The following is a 26,770-nucleotide window of genomic DNA, read 5'->3' as shown; positions in this document are numbered from 1 at the left end:
GAGGAAACAAAACGTAGAGATAGAAGATGAAACTACATAATTGTGTCAAGTTTAAAGAAGCTAGCACAAACCGTGTTGTATTTAGAGTTCCAAATACATCTATCAATATAGGAGAAAACAGAGTGAAACCTAAAAATTCAAACTGTTACTGGAAACGAACGCTTCAACATAGAAGAACGAAGTTTCGGGAACCAAGTCGCCTTAGTGTACTGATCATTACCTGAAAGTTTCATCCAGTTTGGGTGAAAAAATATTTGCTGAGATTTCTGGAGATTCATAATTTTTGGACGCTTGGCAACCCGTTTCCATGAAAGTGTTTCTCGCCAGTCACTGCTAAGGGCTACATCAAGAGGAAACAAAACATAGAGACAGAACGTGAAACTACTTTATTGCGTCAAGTTTCAAGAAGCTAGCACAAACCGTGTTGGATTTAGAGTTCCAAATACATCTATCAATATAGGAGAAAATAGAGTGAAACCTAAAAATTCAAACTGTTACTGAAAATGAACGCTTCAACATAGAAGGACGAAGTTGCGGGAACCAAGTCGCCTTAGTGTACTGATCATTACCTGAAAGTATCATCCAGTTTGGGTGAAAAAATATTTGCTGAGATTTCTGGAGATTCGTAATTTTTGGACGCTTGGCAACCCCTTTATATGGAAGTGTTTCTCGCCAGTCACTGCTTAGGGCTACATCAAGAGGAAACAAAACATAGAGAGAGAACGTGAAACTACATTATTGTGTCAAGTTTCAAGAAGCTAGCACAAACCGTGTTGGATTTAGAGTTCCAAATACTTCTATCAATATAGGAGAAAACAGAGTGAAACCTAAAAATTCAAACTGTTACTGGAAACGAACGCTTCAACATAGAAGAATGAAATTTGGGGAACCAAGTCAGCTTAGTGTACTGATCATTACCTGAAAGTATCATCCAGTTTGGGTGAAAAAATATTTGCTGAGATTTCTGGAGATTCGTAATTTTTGGACGCTTGGCAACCCGTTTCCATGAAAGTGTTTCTCCCAGTCACTGCTAAGGTCTACATGAAGAGGAAACAAAATATAGAGACAGAATATGAAACTACTTTATTGTGTCAAGTTTCAAGAAGCTAGCACAAACCGTGTTGGATTTAGAGTTCCAAATACATCTATCAATATAGGAGAAAACAGAATGAAACCTAAAAATTCAAACTGTTACTGGAAATGAACGCTTCAACATAGAAGAACGAAGTTTCGGGAACCAAGTCGCCTTAGTGTACTGATCATTACCTGAAACTATCATCAAGTATGGGTGAAAAAATATTTGCTGAGATTTCTGGAGATTCGTAATTTTTGGACGCTTGGCAACCCCTTTATATGGAAGTGTTTCTCGCCAGTCACTGCTAAGGGCTACATCAAGAGGAAACAAAACATAGAGACAGAACGTGAAACTACTTTATTGCGTCAAGTTTCAAGAAGCTAGCACAAACCGTGTTGGATTTAGAGTTCCAAATACATCTATCAATATAGGAGAAAACGGAATGAAACCTAATAATTCAAACTGTTACTGGAAATGAACGCTTCAACATAGAAGAACGAAGTTTCGGGAACCAAGTCGCCTAGTGTACTGATCATTACCTGAAACTATCATCAAGTTTGGGTGAAAAAATATTTGCTGAGATTTCTGGAGATACCTAATTTTTGGAAGCTTGGCAGCCCCTTTCCATGAAAGTGTTTATAGCCCGTCACTGCTTAGGGGTACATCAAGAGGAAACAAAACGTAGAGATAGAAGATGAAACTACATAATTGTGTCAAGTTTAAAGAAGCTAGCACAAACCGTGTTGTATTTAGAGTTCCAAATACATCTATCAATATAGGAGAAAACAGAGTGAAACCTAAAAATTCAAACTGTTACTGGAAACGAACGCTTCAACATAGAAGAACGAAGTTTCGGGAACCAAGTCGCCTTAGTGTACTGATCATTACCTGAAAGTATCATCCAGTTTGGGTGAAAAAATATTTGCTGAGATTTCTGGAGATTCGTAATTTTTGGACGCTTGGCAACCCCTTTATATGGAAGTGTTTCTCTCCAGTCAGTGCTTAGGGCTACATCAAGAGGAAACAAAACATAGAGACAGAACGTGAAACTACTTTATTGTGTCAAGTTTCAAGAAGCTAGCACAAACCGTGTTGGATTTAGAGTTCCAAATACATCTATCAATATAGGAGAAAACAGAGTGAAACCGAAAAATTCAAACTGTTACTGGAAACGAACGCTTCAACATAGAAGAACGAAATTTGGTGAACCAAGTGGGCTTAGTGTACTGATCATTACCTGAAAGGATCATCAAGTTTGGGTGAAAAAATATTTGCTGAGATTTCTGGAGATTCGTAATTTTTGGACGCTTGGCAACCCCTTTATATGGAAGTGTTTCTCGCCAGTCACTGCTTAGTGCTACATCAAGAGGAAAAAAAACATAGAGATAGAACGTGAAACTACATTATTGTGTCAAGTTTCAAGAAGCTAGCACAAACCGTGTTGGATTTAGAGTTCCAAATACATCTATCAATATAGGAGAAATCAGAGTGAAACCTAAAAATTCAAACTGTTACTGGAAACGAACGCTTCAACATAGAAGAATGAAATTTGGGGAACCAAGTCAGCTTAGAGTACTGATCATTACCTGAAAGTATCATCCAGTTTGGGTGAAAAAATATTTGCTGAGATTTCTGGAGATTCGTAATTTTTGGACGCTTGGCAACCCCTTTATATGGAAGTGTTTCTCGCCAGTCACTGCTAAGGGCTACATCAAGAGGAAACAAAACATAGAGACAGAACGTGAAACTACTTTATTGCGTCAAGTTTCAAGAGGCTAGCACAAACCGTGTTGGATTTAGAGTTCCAAATACATCTATCAATATAGGAGAAAACGGAATGAAACCTAATAATTCAAACTGTTACTGGAAATGAACGCTTCAACATAGAAGAACGAAGTTTCGGGAACCAAGTCGCCTTAGTGTACTGATCATTACCTGAAACTATCATCAAGTTTGGGTGAAAAAATATTTGCTGAGATTTCTGGAGATACGTAATTTTTGGAAGCTTGGCAGCCCCTTTCCATGAAAGTGTTTATAGCCCGTCACTGCTTAGGGGTACATCAAGAGGAAACAAAACGTAGAGATAGAAGATGAAACTACATAATTGTGTCAAGTTTAAAGAAGCTAGCACAAACCGTGTTGTATTTAGAGTTCCAAATACATCTATCAATATAGGAGAAAACAGAGTGAAACCTAAAAATTCAAACTGTTACTGGAAACGAACGCTTCAACATAGAAGAACGAAGTTTCGGGAACCAAGTCGCCTTAGTATACTGATCATTACCTGAAAGTATCATCCAGTTTGGGTGAAAAAATATTTGCTGAGATTTCTGGAGATTCGTAATTTTTGGACGCTTGGCAACCCATTTATATGGAAGTGTTTCTCTCCAGTCAGTGCTTAGGGCTACATCAAGAGGAAACAAAACATAGAGACAGAACGTGAAACTACTTTATTGTGTCAAGTTTCAAGAAGCTAGCACAAACCGTGTTGGATTTAGAGTTCCAAATACATCTATCAATATAGGAGAAAACAGAGTGAAACCGAAAAATTCAAACTGTTACTGGAAACGAACGCTTCAACATAGAAGAACGAAATTTGGTGAACCAAGTGGGCTTAGTGTACTGATCATTACCTGAAAGGATCATCAAGTTTGGGTGAAAAAATATTTGCTGAGATTTCTGGAGATTCGTAATTTTTGGACGCTTGGCAACCCCTTTATATGGAAGTGTTTCTCGCCAGTCACTGCTTAGTGCTACATCAAGAGGAAAAAAAAACATAGAGATAGAACGTGAAACTACATTATTGTGTCAAGTTTCAAGAAGCTAGCACAAACCGTGTTGGATTTAGAGTTCCAAATACATCTATCAATATAGGAGAAAACAGAGTGAAACCTAAAAATTCAAACTGTTACTGGAAACGAACGCTTCAACATAGAAGAATGAAATTTGGGGAACCAAGTCAGCTTAGTGTACTGATCATTACCTGAAAGTATCATCCAGTTTGGGTGAAAAAATATTTGCTGAGATTTCTGGAGATTCGTAATTTTTGGACGCTTGGCAACCCCTTTATATGGAAGTGTTTTTCGCCAGTCACTGCTTAGGGCTACATCAAGAGGAAACAAAACATAGAGATAGAACGTGAAACTACATTATTGTGTCAAGTTTCAAGATGCTAGCACAAACCGTGTTGGATTTAGAGTTCCAAATACATCTATCAATATAGGAGAAAACAGAGTGAAACCTAAAAATTCAAACTGTTACTGGAAATGAACGCTTCAACATAGAAGAATGAAATTTGGGGAACCAAGTCAGTTTAGTGTGCTGATCATTACCTGAAAGTATCATCCAGTTTGGGTGAAAAAATATTTGCTGAGATTTCTGGAGATTCGTAATTTTTGGACGCTTGGCAACCCGTTTCCATGAAAGTGTTTCTCCCAGTCACTGCTAAGGGCTACATAAAGAGGAAACAAAACATAGAGACAGAACGTGAAACTACTTTATTGCGTCAAGTTTCAAGAAGCTAGCACAAACCGTGTTGGATTTAGAGTTCCAAATACATCTATCAATATAGGAGAAAACGGAATGAAACCTAATAATTCAAACTGTTACTGGAAATGAACGCTTCAATATAGAAGAACGAAGTTTCGGGAACCAAGTCGCCTTAGTGTACTGATCATTACCTGAAACTATCATCAAGTTTGGGTGAAAAAATATTTGCTGAGATTTCTGGAGATACGTAATTTTTGGAAGCTTGGCAGCCCCTTTCCATGAAAGTGTTTATCGCCCGTCACTGCTTAGGGGTACATCAAGAGGAAAAAAAAGGTAGAGATAGAAGATTAAACTACATTATTGTGTCATGTTTAAAGAAGCTAGCACAAACCGTGTTGTATTTAGAGTTCCAAATACATCTATCAATATAGGAGAAATCAGAGTGAAACCGAAAAATTCAAACTGTTACTGGAAACGAACGCTTCAACATAGAAGAACGAAATTTGGTGAACCAAGTGGGCTTAGTGTACTGATCATTACCTGAAAGGATCATTAAGTTTGGGTGAAAAAATATTTGCTGAGATTTCTGGAGATTCGTAATTTTTGGACGCTTGGCAACCCCTTTATATGGAAGTGTTTCTCGCCAGTCACTGCTTAGGGCTACATCAAGAGGAAACAAAACATAGAGAGAGAACGTGAAACTACATTATTCTGTCAAGTTTCAAGAAGCTAGCACAAACCGTGTTGGATTTAGAGTTCCAAATACATCTATCAATATAGGAGAAAACAGAGTGAAACCTAAAAATTCAAACTGTTACTGGAAACGAACGCTTCAACATAGAAGAATGAAATTTGGGGAACCAAGTCAGCTTAGTGTACTGATCATTACCTGAAAGTATCATCCAGTTTGGGTGAAAAAATATTTGCTGAGATTTCTGGAGATTCGTAATTTTTGGACGCTTGGCAACCCGTTTCCATGAAAGTGTTTCTCCCAGTCACTGCTAAGGGCTACATAAAGAGGAAACAAAACATAGAGACAGAACGTGAAACTACTTTATTGCGTCAAGTTTCAAGAAGCTAGCACAAACCGTGTTGGATTTAGAGTTCCAAATACATCTATCAATATAGGAGAAAACGGAATGAAACCTAATAATTCAAACTGTTACTGGAAATGAACGCTTCAACATAGAAGAACGAAGTTTCGGGAACCAAGTCGCCTTAGTGTACTGATCATTACCTGAAACTATCATCAAGTTTGGGTGAAAAAATATTTGCTGAGATTTCTGGAGATACGTAATTTTTGGAAGCTTGGCAGCCCCTTTCCATGAAAGTGTTTATCGCCCGTCACTGCTTAGGGGTACATCAAGAGGAAACAAAAGGTAGAGATAGAAGATTAAACTACATTATTGTGTCATGTTTAAAGAAGCTAGCACAAACCGTGTTGTATTTAGAGTTCCAAATACATCTATCAATATAGGAGAAATCAGAGTGAAACCGAAAAATTCAAACTGTTACTGGAAACGAACGCTTCAACATAGAAGAACGAAATTTGGTGAACCAAGTGGGCTTTGTGTACTGATCATTACCTGAAAGGATCATCAAGTTTGGGTGAAAAAATATTTGCTGAGATTTCTGGAGATTCGTAATTTTTGGACGCTTGGCAACCCCTTTATATGGAAGTGTTTCTCGCCAGTCACTGCTTAGGGCTACATCAAGAGGAAACAAAACATAGAGATAGAACGTGAAACTACATTATTGTGTCAAGTTTCAAGAAGCTAGCACAAACCGCGTTGGATTTAGAGATCCAAATACATCTATCAATATAGGAGAAAACCGAGTGAAACCTAAAAATTCAAACTGTTACTGGAAACGAACGCTTCAACATAGAAGAACGAAATTTGGTGAACCAAGTGGGCTTAGTGTTCTGATAATTACCTGAAAGTTTCATCCAGTTTGGGTGAAAAAATATTTGCTGAGATTTCTGGAGATTCGTAATTTTTGGACGCTTGGCAACCCGTTTCCATGAAAGTGTTTCTCGCCAGTCACTGCTAAGGGCTACATCAAGAGGAAACAAAACATAGAGACAGAACGTGAAACTACTTTATTGCGTCAAGTTTCAAGAAGCTAGCACAAACCGTGTTGGATTTAGAGTTCCAAATACCTCTATCAATATAGGAGAAAATAGAGTGAAACCTAAAAATTCAAACTGTTACTGAAAATGAACGCTTCAACATAGAAGGACGAAGTTGCGGGAACCAAGTCGCCTTAGTGTACTGATCATTACCTGAAAGTATCATCCAGTTTGGGTGAAAAAATATTTGCTGAGATTTCTGGAGATTCGTAATTTTTGGACGCTTGGCAACCCGTTTCAATGAAAGTGTTTCTCCCAGTCACTGCTAAGGGCTACATCAAGAGGAAACAAAACATAGAGACAGAACGTGAAACTACTTTATTGTGTCAAGTTTCAAGAAGCTAGCACAAACCGTGTTGGATTTAGAGTTCCAAATACATCTATCAATATAGGAGAAAACAGAATGAAACCTAAAAATTCAAACTGTTACTGGAAATGAACGCTTCAACATAGAAGGACGAAGTTGCGGGAACCAAGTCGCCTTAGTGTACTGATCATTACCTGAAACTATCATCAAGTTTGGGTGAAAAAATATTTGCTGAGATTTCTGGAGATCCGTAATTTTTGGACGCTTGGCAACCCCTTTATATGGAAGTGTTTCTCGCCAGTCACTGCTTAGGGCTACATCAAGAGGAAACAAAACATAGAGATAGAACGTGAAACTACATTATTGTGTCAAGTTTCAAGAAGCTAGCACAAACCGTGTTGTATTTAGAGTTCCTAATACATCTATCAATATAGGAGAAAACAGAGTGAAACCGAAAAATTCAAACTGTTACTGGAAATGAACGCTTCAACATAGAAGAACGAAATTTGGTGAACCAAGTGGGCTTAGTGTTCTGATCATTACCTGAAAGTTTCATCCAGTTTGGGTGAAAAAATATTTGCTGAGATTTCTGGAGATTCGTAATTTTTGGACGCTTGTCAACCCCTTTCCATGAAAGTGTTTCTCGCCAGTCACTGCTAAGGGCTACATCAAGAGGAAACAAAACATAGAGACAGAACGTGAAACTACTTTATTGCGTCAAGTTTCAAGAAGCTAGCACAAACCGTGTTGGATTTAGAGTTCCAAATACATCTATCAATATAGGAGAAAACAGAGTGAAACCTAAAAATTCAAACTGTTACTGGAAACGAACGCTTCAACATAGAAGAACGAAGTTTCGGGAACCAAGTCGCCTTAGTGTACTGATCATTACCTGAAACTATCATCAAGTTTGGGTGAAAAAATATTTGCTGAGATTTCTGGAGATTCGTAATTTTTGGACGCTTGTCAACCCCTTTATAAGGAAGTGTTTCTCTCCAGTCAGTGCTTAGGGCTACATCAAGAGGAAACAAAACATAGAGATAGAACGTGAAACTACATTATTGTGTCAAGTTTCAAGAAGCTAGCACAAACCGTGTTGTATTTAGAGTTCCAAATACATCTATCAATATAGGAGAAATCAGAGTGAAACCGAAAAATTCAAACTGTTACTGGAAACGAACGCTTCAACATAGAAGAACGAAATTTGGTGAACCAAGTGGGCTTAGTGTACTGATCATTACCTGAAAGTATCATCCAGTTTGGGTGAAAAAATATTTGCTGAGATTTCTGGAGATTCGTAATTTTTGGACGCTTGGCAACCCCTTTATATGGAAGTGTTTCTCGCCAGTCACTGCTTAGGGCTACATCAAGAGGAAACAAAACATAGAGATAGAACGTGAAACTACATTATTGTGTCAAGTTTCAAGAAGCTAGCACAAACCGCGTTGGATTTAGAGATCCAAATACATCTATCAATATAGGAGAAAACCGAGTGAAACCTAAAAATTCAAACTGTTACTGGAAACGAACGCTTCAACATAGAAGAACGAAATTTGGTGAACCAAGTGGGCTTAGTGTTCTGATAATTACCTGAAAGTTTCATCCAGTTTGGGTGAAAAAATATTTGCTGAGATTTCTGGAGATTCGTAATTTTTGGACGCTTGGCAACCCGTTTCCATGAAAGTGTTTCTCGCCAGTCACTGCTAAGGGCTACATCAAGAGGAAACAAAACATAGAGACAGAACGTGAAACTACTTTATTGCGTCAAGTTTCAAGAAGCTAGCACAAACCGTGTTGGATTTAGAGTTCCAAATACCTCTATCAATATAGGAGAAAATAGAGTGAAACCTAAAAATTCAAACTGTTACTGAAAATGAACGCTTCAACATAGAAGGACGAAGTTGCGGGAACCAAGTCGCCTTAGTGTACTGATCATTACCTGAAAGTATCATCCAGTTTGGGTGAAAAAATATTTGCTGAGATTTCTGGAGATTCGTAATTTTTGGACGCTTGGCAACCCGTTTCAATGAAAGTGTTTCTCCCAGTCACTGCTAAGGGCTACATCAAGAGGAAACAAAACATAGAGACAGAACGTGAAACTACTTTATTGTGTCAAGTTTCAAGAAGCTAGCACAAACCGTGTTGGATTTAGAGTTCCAAATACATCTATCAATATAGGAGAAAACAGAATGAAACCTAAAAATTCAAACTGTTACTGGAAATGAACGCTTCAACATAGAAGGACGAAGTTGCGGGAACCAAGTCGCCTTAGTGTACTGATCATTACCTGAAACTATCATCAAGTTTGGGTGAAAAAATATTTGCTGAGATTTCTGGAGATTCGTAATTTTTGGACGCTTGGCAACCCCTTTATATGGAAGTGTTTCTCGCCAGTCACTGCTTAGGGCTACATCAAGAGGAAACAAAACATAGAGATAGAACGTGAAACTACATTATTGTGTCAAGTTTCAAGAAGCTAGCACAAACCGTGTTGTATTTAGAGTTCCAAATACATCTATCAATATAGGAGAAAACAGAGTGAAACCGAAAAATTCAAACTGTTACTGGAAATGAACGCTTCAACATAGAAGAACGAAATTTGGTGAACCAAGTGGGCTTAGTGTTCTGATCATTACCTGAAAGTTTCATCCAGTTTGGGTGAAAAAAATATTTGCTGAGATTTCTGGAGATTCGTAATTTTTGGACGCTTGTCAACCCGTTTCCATGAAAGTGTTTCTCGCCAGTCACTGCTAAGGGCTACATCAAGAGGAAACAAAACATAGAGACAGAACGTGAAACTACTTTATTGCGTCAAGTTTCAAGAAGCTAGCACAAACCGTGTTGGATTTAGAGTTCCAAATACATCTATCAATATAGGAGAAAACAGAGTGAAACCTAAAAATTCAAACTGTTACTGGAAACGAACGCTTCAACATAGAAGAACGAAGTTTCGGGAACCAAGTCGCCTTAGTGTACTGATCATTACCTGAAACTATCATCAAGTTTGGGTGAAAAAATATTTGCTGAGATTTCTGGAGATTCGTAATTTTTGGACGCTTGTCAACCCCTTTATAAGGAAGTGTTTCTCTCCAGTCAGTGCTTAGGGCTACATCAAGAGGAAACAAAACATAGAGATAGAACGTGAAACTACATTATTGTGTCAAGTTTCAAGAAGCTAGCACAAACCGTGTTGTATTTAGAGTTCCAAATACATCTATCAATATAGGAGAAATCAGAGTGAAACCGAAAAATTCAAACTGTTACTGGAAACGAACGCTTCAACATAGAAGAACGAAATTTGGTGAACCAAGTGGGCTTAGTGTACTGATCATTACCTGAAAGTATCATCCAGTTTGGGTGAAAAAATATTTGCTGAGATTTCTGGAGATTCGTAATTTTTGGACGCTTGGCAACCCCTTTATATGGAAGTGTTTCTCGCCAGTCACTGCTTAGGGCTACATCAAGAGGAAACAAAACATAGAGATAGAACGTGAAACTACATTATTGTGTCAAGTTTCAAGAAGCTAGCACAAACCGCGTTGGATTTAGAGATCCAAATACATCTATCAATATAGGAGAAAACCGAGTGAAATCTAAAATTTCAAACTGTTACTGGAAACGAACGCTTCAACATAGAAGAACGAAATTTGGTGAACCAAGTGGGCTTAGTGTTCTGATAATTACCTGAAAGTTTCATCCAGTTTGGGTGAAAAAATATTTGCTGAGATTTCTGGAGATTCGTAATTTTTGGACGCTTGGCAACCCGTTTCCATGAAAGTGTTTCTCGCCAGTCACTGCTAAGGGCTACATCAAGAGGAAACAAAACATAGAGACAGAACGTGAAACTACTTTATTGCGTCAAGTTTCAAGAAGCTAGCACAAACCGTGTTGGATTTAGAGTTCCAAATACCTCTATCAATATAGGAGAAAATAGATTGAAACTTAAAAATTCAAACTGTTACTGAAAATGAACGCTTCAACATAGAAGGACGAAGTTGCGGGAACCAAGTCGCCTTAGTGTACTGATCATTACCTGAAAGTATCATCCAGTTTGGGTGAAAAAATATTTGCTGAGATTTCTGGAGATTCGTAATTTTTGGACGCTTGGCAACCCGTTTCAATGAAAGTGTTTCTCCCAGTCACTGCTAAGGGCTACATCAAGAGGAAACAAAACATAGAGACAGAACGTGAAACTACTTTATTGTGTCAAGTTTCAAGAAGCTAGCACAAACCGTGTTGGATTTAGAGTTCCAAATACATCTATCAATATAGGAGAAAACAGAATGAAACCTAAAAATTCAAACTGTTACTGGAAATGAACGCTTCAACATAGAAGGACGAAGTTGCGGGAACCAAGTCGCCTTAGTGTACTGATCATTACCTGAAAGTATCATCCAGTTTGGGTGAAAAAATATTTGCTGAGATTTCTGGAGATTCGTAATTTTTGGACGCTTGGCAACCCCTTTATATGGAAGTGTTTCTCGCCAGTCAGTGCTTAGGGCTACATCAAGAGGAAACAAAACATAGAGATAGAACGTGAAACTACATTATTGTGTCAAGTTTCAAGAAGCTAGCACAAACCGTGTTGTATTTAGAGTTCCAAATACATCTATCAATATAGGAGAAAACAGAGTGAAACCGAAAAATTCAAACTGTTACTGGAAATGAACGCTTCAACATAGAAGAACGAAATTTGGTGAACCAAGTGGGCTTAGTGTTCTGATCATTACCTGAAAGTTTCATCCAGTTTGGGTGAAAAAATATTTGCTGAGATTTCTGGAGATTCGTAATTTTTGGACGCTTGTCAACCCGTTTCCATGAAAGTGTTTCTCGCCAGTCACTGCTAAGGGCTACATCAAGAGGAAACAAAACATAGAGACAGAACGTGAAACTACTTTATTGCGTCAAGTTTCAAGAAGCTAGCACAAACCGTGTTGGATTTAGAGTTCCAAATACATCTATCTATATAGGAGAAAATAGAGTGAAACCTAAAAATTCAAACTGTTACTGAAAATGAACGCTTCAACATAGAAGGACGAAGTTGCGGGAACCAAGTCGCCTTAGTGTACTGATCCTTACCTGAAAGTATCATCCAGTTTGGGTGAAAAAATATTTGCTGAGATTTCTGGAGATTCGTAATTTTTGGACGCTTGGCAACCCCTTTATATGGAAGTGTTTCTCGCCAGTCACTGCTTAGGGCTACATCAAGAGGAAACAAAACATAGAGAGAGAACGTGAAACTACATTATTCTGTCAAGTTTCAAGAAGCTAGCACAAACCGTGTTGGATTTAGAGTTCCAAATACATCTATCAATATAGGAGAAAACAGAGTGAAACCTAAAAATTCAAACTGTTACTGGAAACGAACGCTTCAACATAGAAGAACGAAGTTTCGGGAACCAAGTCGCCTTAGTGTACTGATCATTACCTGAAACTATCATCAAGTTTGGGTGAAAAAATATTTGCTGAGATTTCTGGAGATTCGTAATTTTTGGACGCTTGTCAACCCCTTTATATGGAAGTGTTTCTCTCCAGTCAGTGCTTAGGGCTACATCAAGAGGAAACAAAACATAGAGATAGAACGTGAAACTACATTATTGTGTCAAGTTTCAAGAAGCTAGCACAAACCGTGTTGTATTTAGAGTTCCAAATACATCTATCAATATAGGAGAAATCAGAGTGAAACCGAAAAATTCAAACTGTTACTGGAAACGAACGCTTCAACATAGAAGAACGAAATTTGGTGAACCAAGTGGGCTTAGTGTACTGATCATTACCTGAAAGTATCATCCAGTTTGGGTGAAAAAATATTTGCTGAGATTTCTGGAGATTCGTAATTTTTGGACGCTTGGCAACCCCTTTATATGGAAGTGTTTCTCGCCAGTCACTGCTTAGGGCTACATCAAGAGGAAACAAAACATAGAGATAGAACGTGAAACTACATTATTGTGTCAAGTTTCAAGAAGCTAGCACAAACCGCGTTGGATTTAGAGATCCAAATACATCTATCAATATAGGAGAAAACCGAGTGAAACCTAAAAATTCAAACTGTTACTGGAAACGAACGCTTCAACATAGAAGAACGAAATTTGGTGAACCAAGTGGGCTTAGTGTTCTGATAATTACCTGAAAGTTTCATCCAGTTTGGGTGAAAAAATATTTGCTGAGATTTCTGGAGATTCGTAATTTTTGGACGCTTGGCAACCCGTTTCCATGAAAGTGTTTCTCGCCAGTCACTGCTAAGGGCTACATCAAGAGGAAACAAAACATAGAGACAGAACGTGAAACTACTTTATTGCGTCAAGTTTCAAGAAGCTAGCACAAACCGTGTTGGATTTAGAGTTCCAAATACCTCTATCAATATAGGAGAAAATAGAGTGAAACCTAAAAATTCAAACTCTTACTGAAAATGAACGCTTCAACATAGAAGGACGAAGTTGCGGGAACCAAGTCGCCGTAGTGTACTGATCATTACCTGAAAGTATCATCCAGTTTGGGTGAAAAAATATTTGCTGAGATTTCTGGAGATTCGTAATTTTTGGACGCTTGGCAACCCGTTTCAATGAAAGTGTTTCTCCCAGTCACTGCTAAGGGCTACATCAAGAGGAAACAAAACATAGAGACAGAACGTGAAACTACTTTATTGTGTAAAGTTTCAAGAAGCTAGCACAAACCGTGTTGGATTTAGAGTTCCAAATACATCTATCAATATAGGAGAAAACAGAATGAAACCTAAAAATTCAAACTGTTACTGGAAATGAACGCTTCAACATAGAAGGACGAAGTTGCGGGAACCAAGTCGCCTTAGTGTACTGATCATTACCTGAAAGTATCATCCAGTTTGGGTGAAAAAATATTTGCTGAGATTTCTGGAGATTCGTAATTTTTGGACGCTTGGCAACCCCTTTATATGGAAGTGTTTCTCGCCAGTCAGTGCTTAGGGCTACATCAAGAGGAAACAAAACATAGAGATAGAACGTGAAACTACATTATTGTGTCAAGTTTCAAGAAGCTAGCACAAACCGTGTTGTATTTAGAGTTCCAAATACATCTATCAATATAGGAGAAAACAGAGTGAAACCGAAAAATTCAAACTGTTACTGGAAATGAACGCTTCAACATAGAAGAACGAAATTTGGTGAACCAAGTGGGCTTAGTGTTCTGATCATTACCTGAAAGTTTCATCCAGTTTGGGTGAAAAAATATTTGCTGAGATTTCTGGAGATTCGTAATTTTTGGACGCTTGTCAACCCGTTTCCATGAAAGTGTTTCTCGCCAGTCACTGCTAAGGGCTACATCAAGAGGAAACAAAACATAGAGACAGAACGTGAAACTACTTTATTGCGTCAAGTTTCAAGAAGCTAGCACAAACCGTGTTGGATTTAGAGTTCCAAATACATCTATCTATATAGGAGAAAATAGAGTGAAACCTAAAAATTCAAACTGTTACTGAAAATGAACGCTTCAACATAGAAGGACGAAGTTGCGGGAACCAAGTCGCCTTAGTGTACTGATCCTTACCTGAAAGTATCATCCAGTTTGGGTGAAAAAATATTTGCTGAGATTTCTGGAGATTCGTAATTTTTGGACGCTTGGCAACCCCTTTATATGGAAGTGTTTCTCGCCAGTCACTGCTTAGGGCTACATCAAGAGGAAACAAAACATAGAGAGAGAACGTGAAACTACATTATTCTGTCAAGTTTCAAGAAGCTAGCACAAACCGTGTTGGATTTAGAGTTCCAAATACATCTATCAATATAGGAGAAAACAGAGTGAAACCTAAAAATTCAAACTGTTACTGGAAACGAACGCTTCAACATAGAAGAACGAAGTTTCGGGAACCAAGTCGCCTTAGTGTACTGATCATTACCTGAAACTATCATCAAGTTTGGGTGAAAAAATATTTGCTGAGATTTCTGGAGATTCGTAATTTTTGGACGCTTGTCAACCCCTTTATATGGAAGTGTTTCTCTCCAGTCAGTGCTTAGGGCTACATCAAGAGGAAACAAAACATAGAGATAGAACGTGAAACTACATTATTGTGTCAAGTTTCAAGAAGCTAGCACAAACCGTGTTGTATTTAGAGTTCCAAATACATCTATCAATATAGGAGAAATCAGAGTGAAACCGAAAAATTCAAACTGTTACTGGAAACGAACGCTTCAACATAGAAGAACGAAATTTGGTGAACCAAGTGGGCTTAGTGTACTGATCATTACCTGAAAGTATCATCCAGTTTGGGTGAAAAAATATTTGCTGAGATTTCTGGAGATTCGTAATTTTTGGACGCTTGGCAACCCCTTTATATGGAAGTGTTTCTCGCCAGTCACTGGTTAGGGCTACATCAAGAGGAAACAAAACATAGAGATAGAACGTGAAACTACATTATTGTGTCAAGTTTCAAGAAGCTAGCACAAACCGCGTTGGATTTAGAGATCCAAATACATCTATCAATATAGGAGAAAACCGAGTGAAACCTAAAAATTCAAACTGTTACTGGAAACGAACGCTTCAACATAGAAGAACGAAATTTGGTGAACCAAGTGGGCTTAGTGTTCTGATAATTACCTGAAAGTTTCATCCAGTTTGGGTGAAAAAATATTTGCTGAGATTTCTGGAGATTCGTAATTTTTGGACGCTTGGCAACCCGTTTCCATGAAAGTGTTTCTCGCCAGTCACTGCTAAGGGCTACATCAAGAGGAAACAAAACATAGAGACAGAACGTGAAACTACTTTATTGCGTCAAGTTTCAAGAAGCTAGCACAAACCGTGTTGGATTTAGAGTTCCAAATACCTCTATCAATATAGGAGAAAATAGAGTGAAACCTAAAAATTCAAACTGTTACTGAAAATGAACGCTTCAACATAGAAGGACGAAGTTGCGGGAACCAAGTCGCCTTAGTGTACTGATCATTACCTGAAAGTATCATCCAGTTTGGGTGAAAAAATATTTGCTGAGATTTCTGGAGATTCGTAATTTTTGGACGCTTGGCAACCCGTTTCAATGAAAGTGTTTCTCCCAGTCACTGCTAAGGGCTACATCAAGAGGAAACAAAACATAGAGACAGAACGTGAAACTACTTTATTGTGTCAAGTTTCAAGAAGCTAGCACAAACCGTGTTGGATTTAGAGTTCCAAATACATCTATCAATATAGGAGAAAACAGAATGAAACCTAAAAATTCAAACTGTTACTGGAAATGAACGCTTCAACATAGAAGGACGAAGTTGCGGGAACCAAGTCGCCTTAGTGTACTGATCATTACCTGAAAGTATCATCCAGTTTGGGTGAAAAAATATTTGCTGAGATTTCTGGAGATTCGTAATTTTTGGACGCTTGGCAACCCCTTTATATGGAAGTGTTTCTCGCCAGTCAGTGCTTAGGGCTACATCAAGAGGAAACAAAACATAGAGATAGAACGTGAAACTACATTATTGTGTCAAGTTTCAAGAAGCTAGCACAAACCGTGTTGTATTTAGAGTTCCAAATACATCTATCAATATAGGAGAAAACAGAGTGAAACCGAAAAATTCAAACTGTTACTGGAAATGAACGCTTCAACATAGAAGAACGAAATTTGGTGAACCAAGTGGGCTTAGTGTTCTGATCATTACCTGAAAGTTTCATCCAGTTTGGGTGAAAAAATATTTGCTGAGATTTCTGGAGATTCGTAATTTTTGGACGCTTGTCAACCCGTTTCCATGAAAGTGTTTCTCGCCAGTCACTGCTAAGGGCTACATCAAGAGGAAACAAAACATAGAGACAGAACGTGAAACTACTTTATTGCGTCAAGTTTCAAGAAGCTAGCACAAACCGTGTTGGATTTAGAGTTCCAAATACATCTATCTATATAGGAGAAAATAGAGTGAAACCTAAAAATTCAAACTGTTACTGAAAATGAACGCTTCAACATAGAAGGACGAAGTTGCGGGAACCAAGTCGCCTTAGTGTACTGATCCTTACCTGAAAGTATCATCCAGTTTGGGTGAAAAAATATTTGCTGAGATTTCTGGAGATTCGTAATTTTTGGACGCTTGGCAACCCCTTTATATGGAAGTGTTTCTCGCCAGTCACTGCTTAGGGCTACATCAAGAGGAAACAAAACATAGAGAGAGAACGTGAAACTACATTATTCTGTCAAGTTTCAAGAAGCTAGCACAAACCGTGTTGGATTTAGAGTTCCAAATACATCTATCAATATAGGAGAAAACAGAGTGAAACCTAAAAATTCAAACTGTTACTGGAAACGAACGCTTCAACATAGAAGAACGAAGTTTCGGGAACCAAGTCGCCTTAGTGTACTGATCATTACCTGAAACTATCATCAAGTTTGGGTGAAAAAATATTTGCTGAGATTTCTGGAGATTCGTAATTTTTGGACGCTTGTCAACCCCTTTATATGGAAGTGTTTCTCTCCAGTCAGTGCTTAGGGCTACATCAAGAGGAAACAAAACATAGAGATAGAACGTGAAACTACATTATTGTGTCAAGTTTCAAGAAGCTAGCACAAACCGTGTTGTATTTAGAGTTCCAAATACATCTATCAATATAGGAGAAATCAGAGTGAAACCGAAAAATTCAAACTGTTACTGGAAACGAACGCTTCAACATAGAAGAACGAAATTTGGTGAACCAAGTGGGCTTAGTGTACTGATCATTACCTGAAAGTATCATCCAGTTTGGGTGAAAAAATATTTGCTGAGATTTCTGGAGATTCGTAATTTTTGGACGCTTGGCAACCCCTTTATATGGAAGTGTTTCTCGCCAGTCACTGGTTAGGGCTACATCAAGAGGAAACAAAACATAGAGATAGAACGTGAAACTACATTATTGTGTCAAGTTTCAAGAAGCTAGCACAAACCGCGTTGGATTTAGAGATCCAAATACATCTATCAATATAGGAGAAAACCGAGTGAAACCTAAAAATTCAAACTGTTACTGGAAACGAACGCTTCAACATAGAAGAACGAAATTTGGTGAACCAAGTGGGCTTAGTGTTCTGATAATTACCTGAAAGTTTCATCCAGTTTGGGTGAAAAAATATTTGCTGAGATTTCTGGAGATTCGTAATTTTTGGACGCTTGGCAACCCGTTTCCATGAAAGTGTTTCTCGCCAGTCACTGCTAAGGGCTACATCAAGAGGAAACAAAACATAGAGACAGAACGTGAAACTACTTTATTGCGTCAAGTTTCAAGAAGCTAGCACAAACCGTGTTGGATTTAGAGTTCCAAATACCTCTATCAATATAGGAGAAAATAGAGTGAAACCTAAAAATTCAAACTGTTACTGAAAATGAACGCTTCAACATAGAAGGACGAAGTTGCGGGAACCAAGTCGCCTTAGTGTACTGATCATTACCTGAAAGTATCATCCAGTTTGGGTGAAAAAATATTTGCTGAGATTTCTGGAGATTCGTAATTTTTGGACGCTTGGCAACCCGTTTCAATGAAAGTGTTTCTCCCAGTCACTGCTAAGGGCTACATCAAGAGGAAACAAAACATAGAGACAGAACGTGAAACTACTTTATTGTGTCAAGTTTCAAGAAGCTAGCACAAACCGTGTTGGATTTAGAGTTCCAAATACATCTATCAATATAGGAGAAAACAGAATGAAACCTAAAAATTCAAACTGTTACTGGAAATGAACGCTTCAACATAGAAGGACGAAGTTGCGGGAACCAAGTCGCCTTAGTGTACTGATCATTACCTGAAACTATCATCAAGTTTGGGTGAAAAAATATTTGCTGAGATTTCTGGAGATTCGTAATTTTTGGACGCTTGGCAACCCCTTTATATGGAAGTGTTTCTCGCCAGTCACTGCTTAGGGCTACATCAAGAGGAAACAAAACATAGAGATAGAACGTGAAACTACATTATTGTGTCAAGTTTCAAGAAGCTAGCACAAACCGTGTTGTATTTAGAGTTCCAAATACATCTATCAATATAGGAGAAAACAGAGTGAAACCGAAAAATTCAAACTGTTACTGGAAATGAACGCTTCAACATAGAAGAACGAAATTTGGTGAACCAAGTGGGCTTAGTGTTCTGATCATTACCTGAAAGTTTCATCCAGTTTGGGTGAAAAAATATTTGCTGAGATTTCTGGAGATTCGTAATTTTTGGACGCTTGTCAACCCGTTTCCATGAAAGTGTTTCTCGCCAGTCACTGCTAAGGGCTACATCAAGAGGAAACAAAACATAGAGACAGAACGTGAAACTACTTTATTGCGTCAAGTTTCAAGAAGCTAGCACAAACCGTGTTGGATTTAGAGTTCCAAATACATCTATCAATATAGGAGAAAATAGAGTGAAACCTAAAAATTCAAACTGTTACTGAAAATGAACGCTTCAACATAGAAGGACGAAGTTGCGGGAACCAAGTCGCCTTAGTGTACTGATCCTTACCTGAAAGTATCATCCAGTTTGGGTGAAAAAATATTTGCTGAGATTTCTGGAGATTCGTAATTTTTGGACGCTTGGCAACCCCTTTATATGGAAGTGTTTCTCGCCAGTCACTGCTTAGGGCTACATCAAGAGGAAACAAAACATAGAGAGAGAACGTGAAACTACATTATTCTGTCAAGTTTCAAGAAGCTAGCACAAACCGTGTTGGATTTAGAGTTCCAAATACATCTATCAATATAGGAGAAAACAGAGTGAAACCTAAAAATTCAAACTGTTACTGGAAACGAACGCTTCAACATAGAAGAACGAAGTTTCGGGAACCAAGTCGCCTTAGTGTACTGATCATTACCTGAAACTATCATCAAGTTTGGGTGAAAAAATATTTGCTGAGATTTCTGGAGATTCGTAATTTTTGGACGCTTGTCAACCCCTTTATATGGAAGTGTTTCTGTCCAGTCAGTGCTTAGGGCTACATCAAGAGGAAACAAAACATAGAGATAGAACGTGAAACTACATTATTGTGTCAAGTTTCAAGAAGCTAGCACAAACCGTGTTGTATTTAGAGTTCCAAATACATCTATCAATATAGGAGAAATCAGAGTGAAACCGAAAAATTCAAACTGTTACTGGAAACGAACGCTTCAACATAGAAGAACGAAATTTGGTGAACCAAGTGGGCTTAGTGTACTGATCATTACCTGAAAGTATCATCCAGTTTGGGTGAAAAAATATTTGCTGAGATTTCTGGAGATTCGTAATTTTTGGACGCTTGGCAACCCCTTTATATGGAAGTGTTTCTCGCCAGTCACTGGTTAGGGCTACATCAAGAGGAAACAAAACATAGAGATAGAACGTGAAACTACATTATTGTGTCAAGTTTCAAGAAGCTAGCACAAACCGCGTTGGATTTAGAGATCCAAATACATCTATCAATATAGGAGAAAACCGAGTGAAACCTAAAAATTCAAACTGTTACTGGAAACGAACGCTTCAACATAGAAGAACGAAATTTGGTGAACCAAGTGGGCTTAGTGTTCTGATAATTACCTGAAAGTTTCATCCAGTTTGGGTGAAAAAATATTTGCTGAGATTTCTGGAGATTCGTAATTTTTGGACGCTTGGCAACCCGTTTCCATGAAAGTGTTTCTCGCCAGTCACTGCTAAGGGCTACATCAAGAGGAAACAAAACATAGAGACAGAACGTGAAACTACTTTATTGCGTCAAGTTTCAAGAAGCTAGCACAAACCGTGTTGGATTTAGAGTTCCAAATACCTCTATCAATATAGGAGAAAATAGAGTGAAACCTAAAAATTCAAACTGTTACTGAAAATGAACGCTTCAACATAGAAGGACGAAGTTGCGGGAACCAAGTCGCCTTAGTGTACTGATCATTACCTGAAAGTATCATCCAGTTTGGGTGAAAAAATATTTGCTGAGATTTCTGGAGATTCGTAATTTTTGGACGCTTGGCAACCCGTTTCAATGAAAGTGTTTCTCCCAGTCACTGCTAAGGGCTACATCAAGAGGAAACAAAACATAGAGACAGAACGTGAAACTACTTTATTGTGTCAAGTTTCAAGAAGCTAGCACAAACCATGTTGGATTTAGAGTTCCAAATACATCTATCAATATAGGAGAAAACAGAATGAAACCTAAAAATTCAAACTGTTACTGGAAATGAACGCTTCAACATAGAAGGACGAAGTTGCGGGAACCAAGTCGCCTTAGTGTACTGATCATTACCTGAAAGTATCATTCAGTTTGGGTGAAAAAATATTTGCTGAGATTTCTGGAGATTCGTAATTTTTGGACGCTTGGCAACCCCTTTATATGGAAGTGTTTCTCGCCAGTCAGTGCTTAGGGCTACATCAAGAGGAAACAAAACATAGAGATAGAACGTGAAACTACATTATTGTGTCAAGTTTCAAGAAGCTAGCACAAACCGTGTTGTATTTAGAGTTCCAAATACATCTATCAATATAGGAGAAAACAGAGTGAAACCGAAAAATTCAAACTGTTACTGGAAACGAACGCTTCAACATAGAAGAATGAAATTTGGGGAACCAAGTCAGCTTAGTGTACTGATCATTACCTGAAAGTTTCATCCAGTTTGGGTGAAAAAATATTTGCTGAGATTTCTGGAGATTCGTAATTTTTGGACGCTTGTCAACCCGTTTCCATGAAAGTGTTTCTCGCCAGTCACTGCTAAGGGCTACATCAAGAGGAAACAAAACATAGAGACAGAACGTGAAACTACTTTATTGCGTCAAGTTTCAAGAAGCTAGCACAAACCGTGTTGGATTTAGAGTTCCAAATACATCTATCAATATAGGAGAAAATAGAGTGAAACCTAAAAATTCAAACTGTTACTGAAAATGAACGCTTCAACATAGAAGGATGAAGTTGCGGGAACCAAGTCGCCTTAGTGTACTGATCCTTACCTGAAAGTATCATCCAGTTTGGGTGAAAAAATATTTGCTGAGATTTCTGGAGATTCGTAATTTTTGGACGCTTGGCAACCCCTTTATATGGAAGTGTTTCTCGCCAGTCACTGCTTAGGGCTACATCAAGAGGAAACAAAACATAGAGAGAGAACGTGAAACTACATTATTCTGTCAAGTTTCAAGAAGCTAGCACAAACCGTGTTGGATTTAGAGTTTCAAATACATCTATCAATATAGGAGAAAACAGAGTGAAACCTAAAAATTCAAACTGTTACTGGAAATGAATGCTTCAACATAGAAGAATGAAATTTGGGGAACCAAGTCAGCTTAGTGTACTGATCATTACCTGAAAGTATCATCCAGTTTGGGTGAAAAAATATTTGCTGAGATTTCTGGAGATTCGTAATTTTTGGACGCTTGGCAACCCGTTTCCATGAAAGTGTTTCTCCCAGTCACTGCTAAGGGCTACATCAAGAGGAAACAAAACATAGAGACAGAACGTGAAACTACTTTATTGTGTCAAGTTTCAAGAAGCTAGCACAAACCGTGTAGGATTTAGAGTTCCAAATACATCTATCAATATAGGAGAAAACAGAATGAAACCTAAAAATTCAAACTGTTACTGGAAATGAACGCTTCAACATAGAAGAACGAAGTTTCGGGAACCAAGTCGCCTTAGTGTACTGATCATTACCTGAAACTATCATCAAGTTTGGGTGAAAAAATATTTGCTGAGATTTCTGGAGATTCATAATTTTTGGACGCTTGGCAACCCCTTTATATGGAAGTGTTTCTCGCCAGTCAGTGCTTAGGGCTACATCAAGAGGAAACAAAACATAGAGATAGAACGTGAAACTACATTATTGTGTCAAGTTTCAAGAAGCTAGCACAAACCGTGTTGGATTTAGAGTTCCAAATACATCTATCAATATAGGAGAAAACAGAGTGAAACCTAAAAATTCAAACTGTTACTGGAAACGAACGCTTCAACATAGAAGAATGAAATTTGGGGAACCAAGTCAGCTTAGTGTACTGATCATTACCCGAAAGTATCATCCAGTTTGGGTGAAAAAATATTTGCTGAGATTTCTGGAGATTCATAATTTTTGGACGCTTGGCAACCCCTTTATATGGAAATGTTTCTCGCCAGTCACTGCTTAGGGCTACATCAAGAGGAAACAAAACATAGAGATAGAACGTGAAACTACATTATTGTGTCAAGTTTCAAGAAGCTAGCACAAACCGTGTTGGATTTAGAGTTCCAAATACATCTATCAATATAGGAGAAAACAGAGTGAAACCGAAAAATTCAAACTGTTACTGGAAACGAACGCTTCAACATAGAAGAACGAAATTTGGTGAACCAAGTGGGCTTAGTGTACTGATCATTACCTGAAAGGATCTTCAAGTTTGGGTGAAAAAATATTTGCTGAGATTTCTGGAGATTCGTAATTTTTGGACGCTTGGCAACCCCTTTATATGGAAGTGTTTCTCGCCAGTCACTGCTTAGGGCTACATCAAGAGGAAACAAAACATAGAGATAGAACGTGAAACTACATTATTGTGTCAAGTTTCAAGAAGCTAGCACAAACCGCGTTGGATTTAGAGATCCAAATACATCTATCAATATAGGAGAAAACAGAGTGAAACCGAAAAATTCAAACTGTTACTGGAAACGAACGCTTCAACATAGAAGAATGAAATTTGGGGAACCAAGTCAGCTTAGTGTGCTGATCATTATGTGAAAGTATCATCCAGTTTGGGTGAAAAAATATTTGCTTAGATTTCTGGAGATTCGTAATTTTTGGATGCTTGGCAACCCCTTTCCATGAAAGTGTTTCTCGCCAGTCACTGCTTAGGGCTACATCAAAAGGAAACAAAACATAGAGATAGAACCTGAAACTACTTTATTGTGTCAAGTTTCAAGAAGGTAGCACAAACCGTGTTGTATTTAGAGTTCCAAATACATCTATCAATATAGGAGAAAACAGAGTGAAACCTAAAAATTCAAACTGTTACTGGAAACGAATGCTTCAACATAGAAGAACGAAATTTGGTGAACCAAGTGGGCTTAGTGTTCTGATCATTACCTGAAAGTTTCATCCAGTTTGGGTGAAAAAATATTTGCTGAGATTTCTGGAGATTCGTAATTTTTGGACGCTTGGCAACCCGTTTTTATGAAAGTGTTTCTCGCCAGTCACTGCTAAGGGCTACATCAAGAGGAAACAAAACATAGAGACAGAACGTGAAACTACTTTATTGCGTCAAGTTTCAAGAAGCTAGCACAAACCTTGTTGGATTTAGAGTTCCAAATACATCTATCAATATAGGAGAAAATAGAGTGAAACCTAAAAATTCAAACTGTTACTGAAAATGAACGCTTCAACATAGAAGGACGAAGTTGCGGGAACCAAGTCGCCTTAGTGTACTGATCATTACCTGAAAGTATCATCCAGTTTGGGTGAAAAAATATTTGCTGAGATTTCTGGAGATTCATAATTTTTGGACGCTTGGCAACCCCTTTATATGGAAGTGTTTCTCGCCAGTCACTGCTTAGGGCTACATCAAGAGGAAACAAAACATAGAGAGAGAACGTGAAACTACATTATTCTGTCAAGTTTCAAGAAGCTAGCACAAACCGTGTTGGATTTAGAGTTCCAAATACATCTATCAATATAGGAGAAAACAGAGTGAAACCTAAAAATTCAAACTGTTACTGGAAACAAACGCTTCAACATAGAAGAATGAAATTTCGGGAACCAAGTCAGCTTAATGTACTGATCATTACCTGAAAGTATCATCCAGTTTGGGTGAAAAAATATTTGCTGAGATTTCTGGAGATTCGTAATTTTTGGACGCTTGGCAACCCGTTTCCATGAAAGTGTTTCTCCCAGTCACTGCTAAGGGCTACATCAAGAGGAAACAAAACATAGAGACAGAACGTGAAACTACTTTATTGTGTCAAGTTTCAAGAAGCTAGCACAAACCGTGTTGGATTTAGAGTTCCAAATACATCTATCAATATAGGAGAAAACAGAATGAAACCTAAAAATTCAAACTGTTACTGGAAATGAATGCTTCAACATAGAAGAACAAAGTTTCAGGAACCAAGTCGCCTTAGTGTACTGATCATTACCTGAAACTATCATCAAGTTTGGGTGAAAAAATATTTGCTGAGTTTTCTGGAGATTCGTAATTTTTGGATGCTTGGCAACCCCTTTCCATGAAAGTGTTTCTAGCCAGTCACTGCTTAGGGCTACATCAAGAGGAAACAAAACATAGAGATAGAACCTGAAACTACTTTATTGTGTCAAGTTTCAAGAAGTTAGCACAAACCGTGTTGTATTTAGAGTTCCAAAAACATCTATCAATATAGGAGAAAACAGAGTGAAACCTAAAAATTCAAACTGTTACTGGAAATGAACGCTTCAACATAGAAGAACGAAATTTGGTGAACCAAGTGGGCTTAGTGTTCTGATCATTACCTGAAAGTTTCATCCAGTTTGGGTGAAAAAATATTTGCTGAGATTTCTGGAGATTCGTAATTTTTGGACGCTTGGCAACCCGTTTCCATGAAAGTGTTTCTCGCCAGTCACTGCTAAGGGCTACATCAAGAGGAAACAAAACATAGAGAGAGAACGTGAAACTACATTATTCTGTCAAGTTTCAAGAAGCTAGCACAAACCGTGTTGGATTTAGAGTTCCAAATACATCTATCAATATAGGAGAAAACAGAGTGAAACCTAAAAATTCAAACTGTTACTGGAAACGAACGCTTCAACATAGAAGAATGAAATTTGGGGAACCAAGTCAGCTTAGTGTACTGATCATTACCTGAAAGTATCATCCAGTTTGGGTGAAAAAATATTTGCTGAGATTTCTGGAGATTCGTAATTTTTGGACGCTTGGCAACCCGTTTCCATGAAAGTGTTTCTCCCAGTCACTGCTAAGGGCTACATCAAGAGGAAACAAAACATAGAGACAGAACGTGAAACTACTTTATTGTGTCAAGTTTCAAGAAGCTAGCACAAACCGTGTTGTATTTAGAGTTCCAAATACATCTATCAATATAGGAGAAAACAGAGTGAAACCGAAAAATTCAAACTGTTACTGGGAACGAACGCTTCAACATAGAAGAACGAAATTTGGTGAACCAAGTGGGCTTAGTGTACTGATCATTACCTGAAAGGATCATCAAGTTTGGGTGAAAAAATATTTGCTGAGATTTCTGGAGATTCGTAATTTTTGGACGCTTGGCAACCCCTTTATATGGAAGTGTTTCTCGCCAGTCACTGCTTAGGGCTACATCAAGAGGAAACAAAACATAGAGAGAGAACGTGAAACTACATTATTCTGTCAAGTTTCAAGAAGCTAGCACAAACCGTGTTGGATTTAGAGTTCCAAATACATCTATCAATATAGGAGAAAACAGAGTGAAACCTAAAAATTCAAACTGTTACTGGAAACGAACGCTTCAACATAGAAGAATGAAATTTGGGGAACCAAGTCAGCTTAGTGTACTGATCATTACCTGAAAGTATCATCCAGTTTGGGTGAAAAAATATTTGCTTTCTGGAGATTCTTAATTTTTGGACGCTTGGCAACCCGTTTCCATGAAAGTGTATCTCCCAGTCACTGCTAAGGGCTACATCAAGAGGAAACAAAACATAGAGACAGAACGTGAAACTACTTTATTGTGTCAAGTTTCAAGAAGCTAGCACAAACCGTGTTGGATTTAGAGTTCCAAATACATCTATCAATATAGGAGAAAACAGAATGAAACCTAAAAATTCAAACTGTTACTGGAAATGAACGCTTCAACATAGAAGAACGAAGTTTCGGGAACCAAGTCGCCTTAGTGTACTGATCATTACCTGAAAGTATCATCCAGTTTGGGTGAAAAAATATTTGCTGAGAT

This window comes from Spermophilus citellus, assembly GCF_964194105.1.
Source record: "Spermophilus citellus genome assembly, chromosome: 5".
Taxonomy (NCBI): domain Eukaryota; kingdom Metazoa; phylum Chordata; class Mammalia; order Rodentia; family Sciuridae; genus Spermophilus; species Spermophilus citellus.
Note: the sequence above shows the minus strand (reverse complement) of the source record.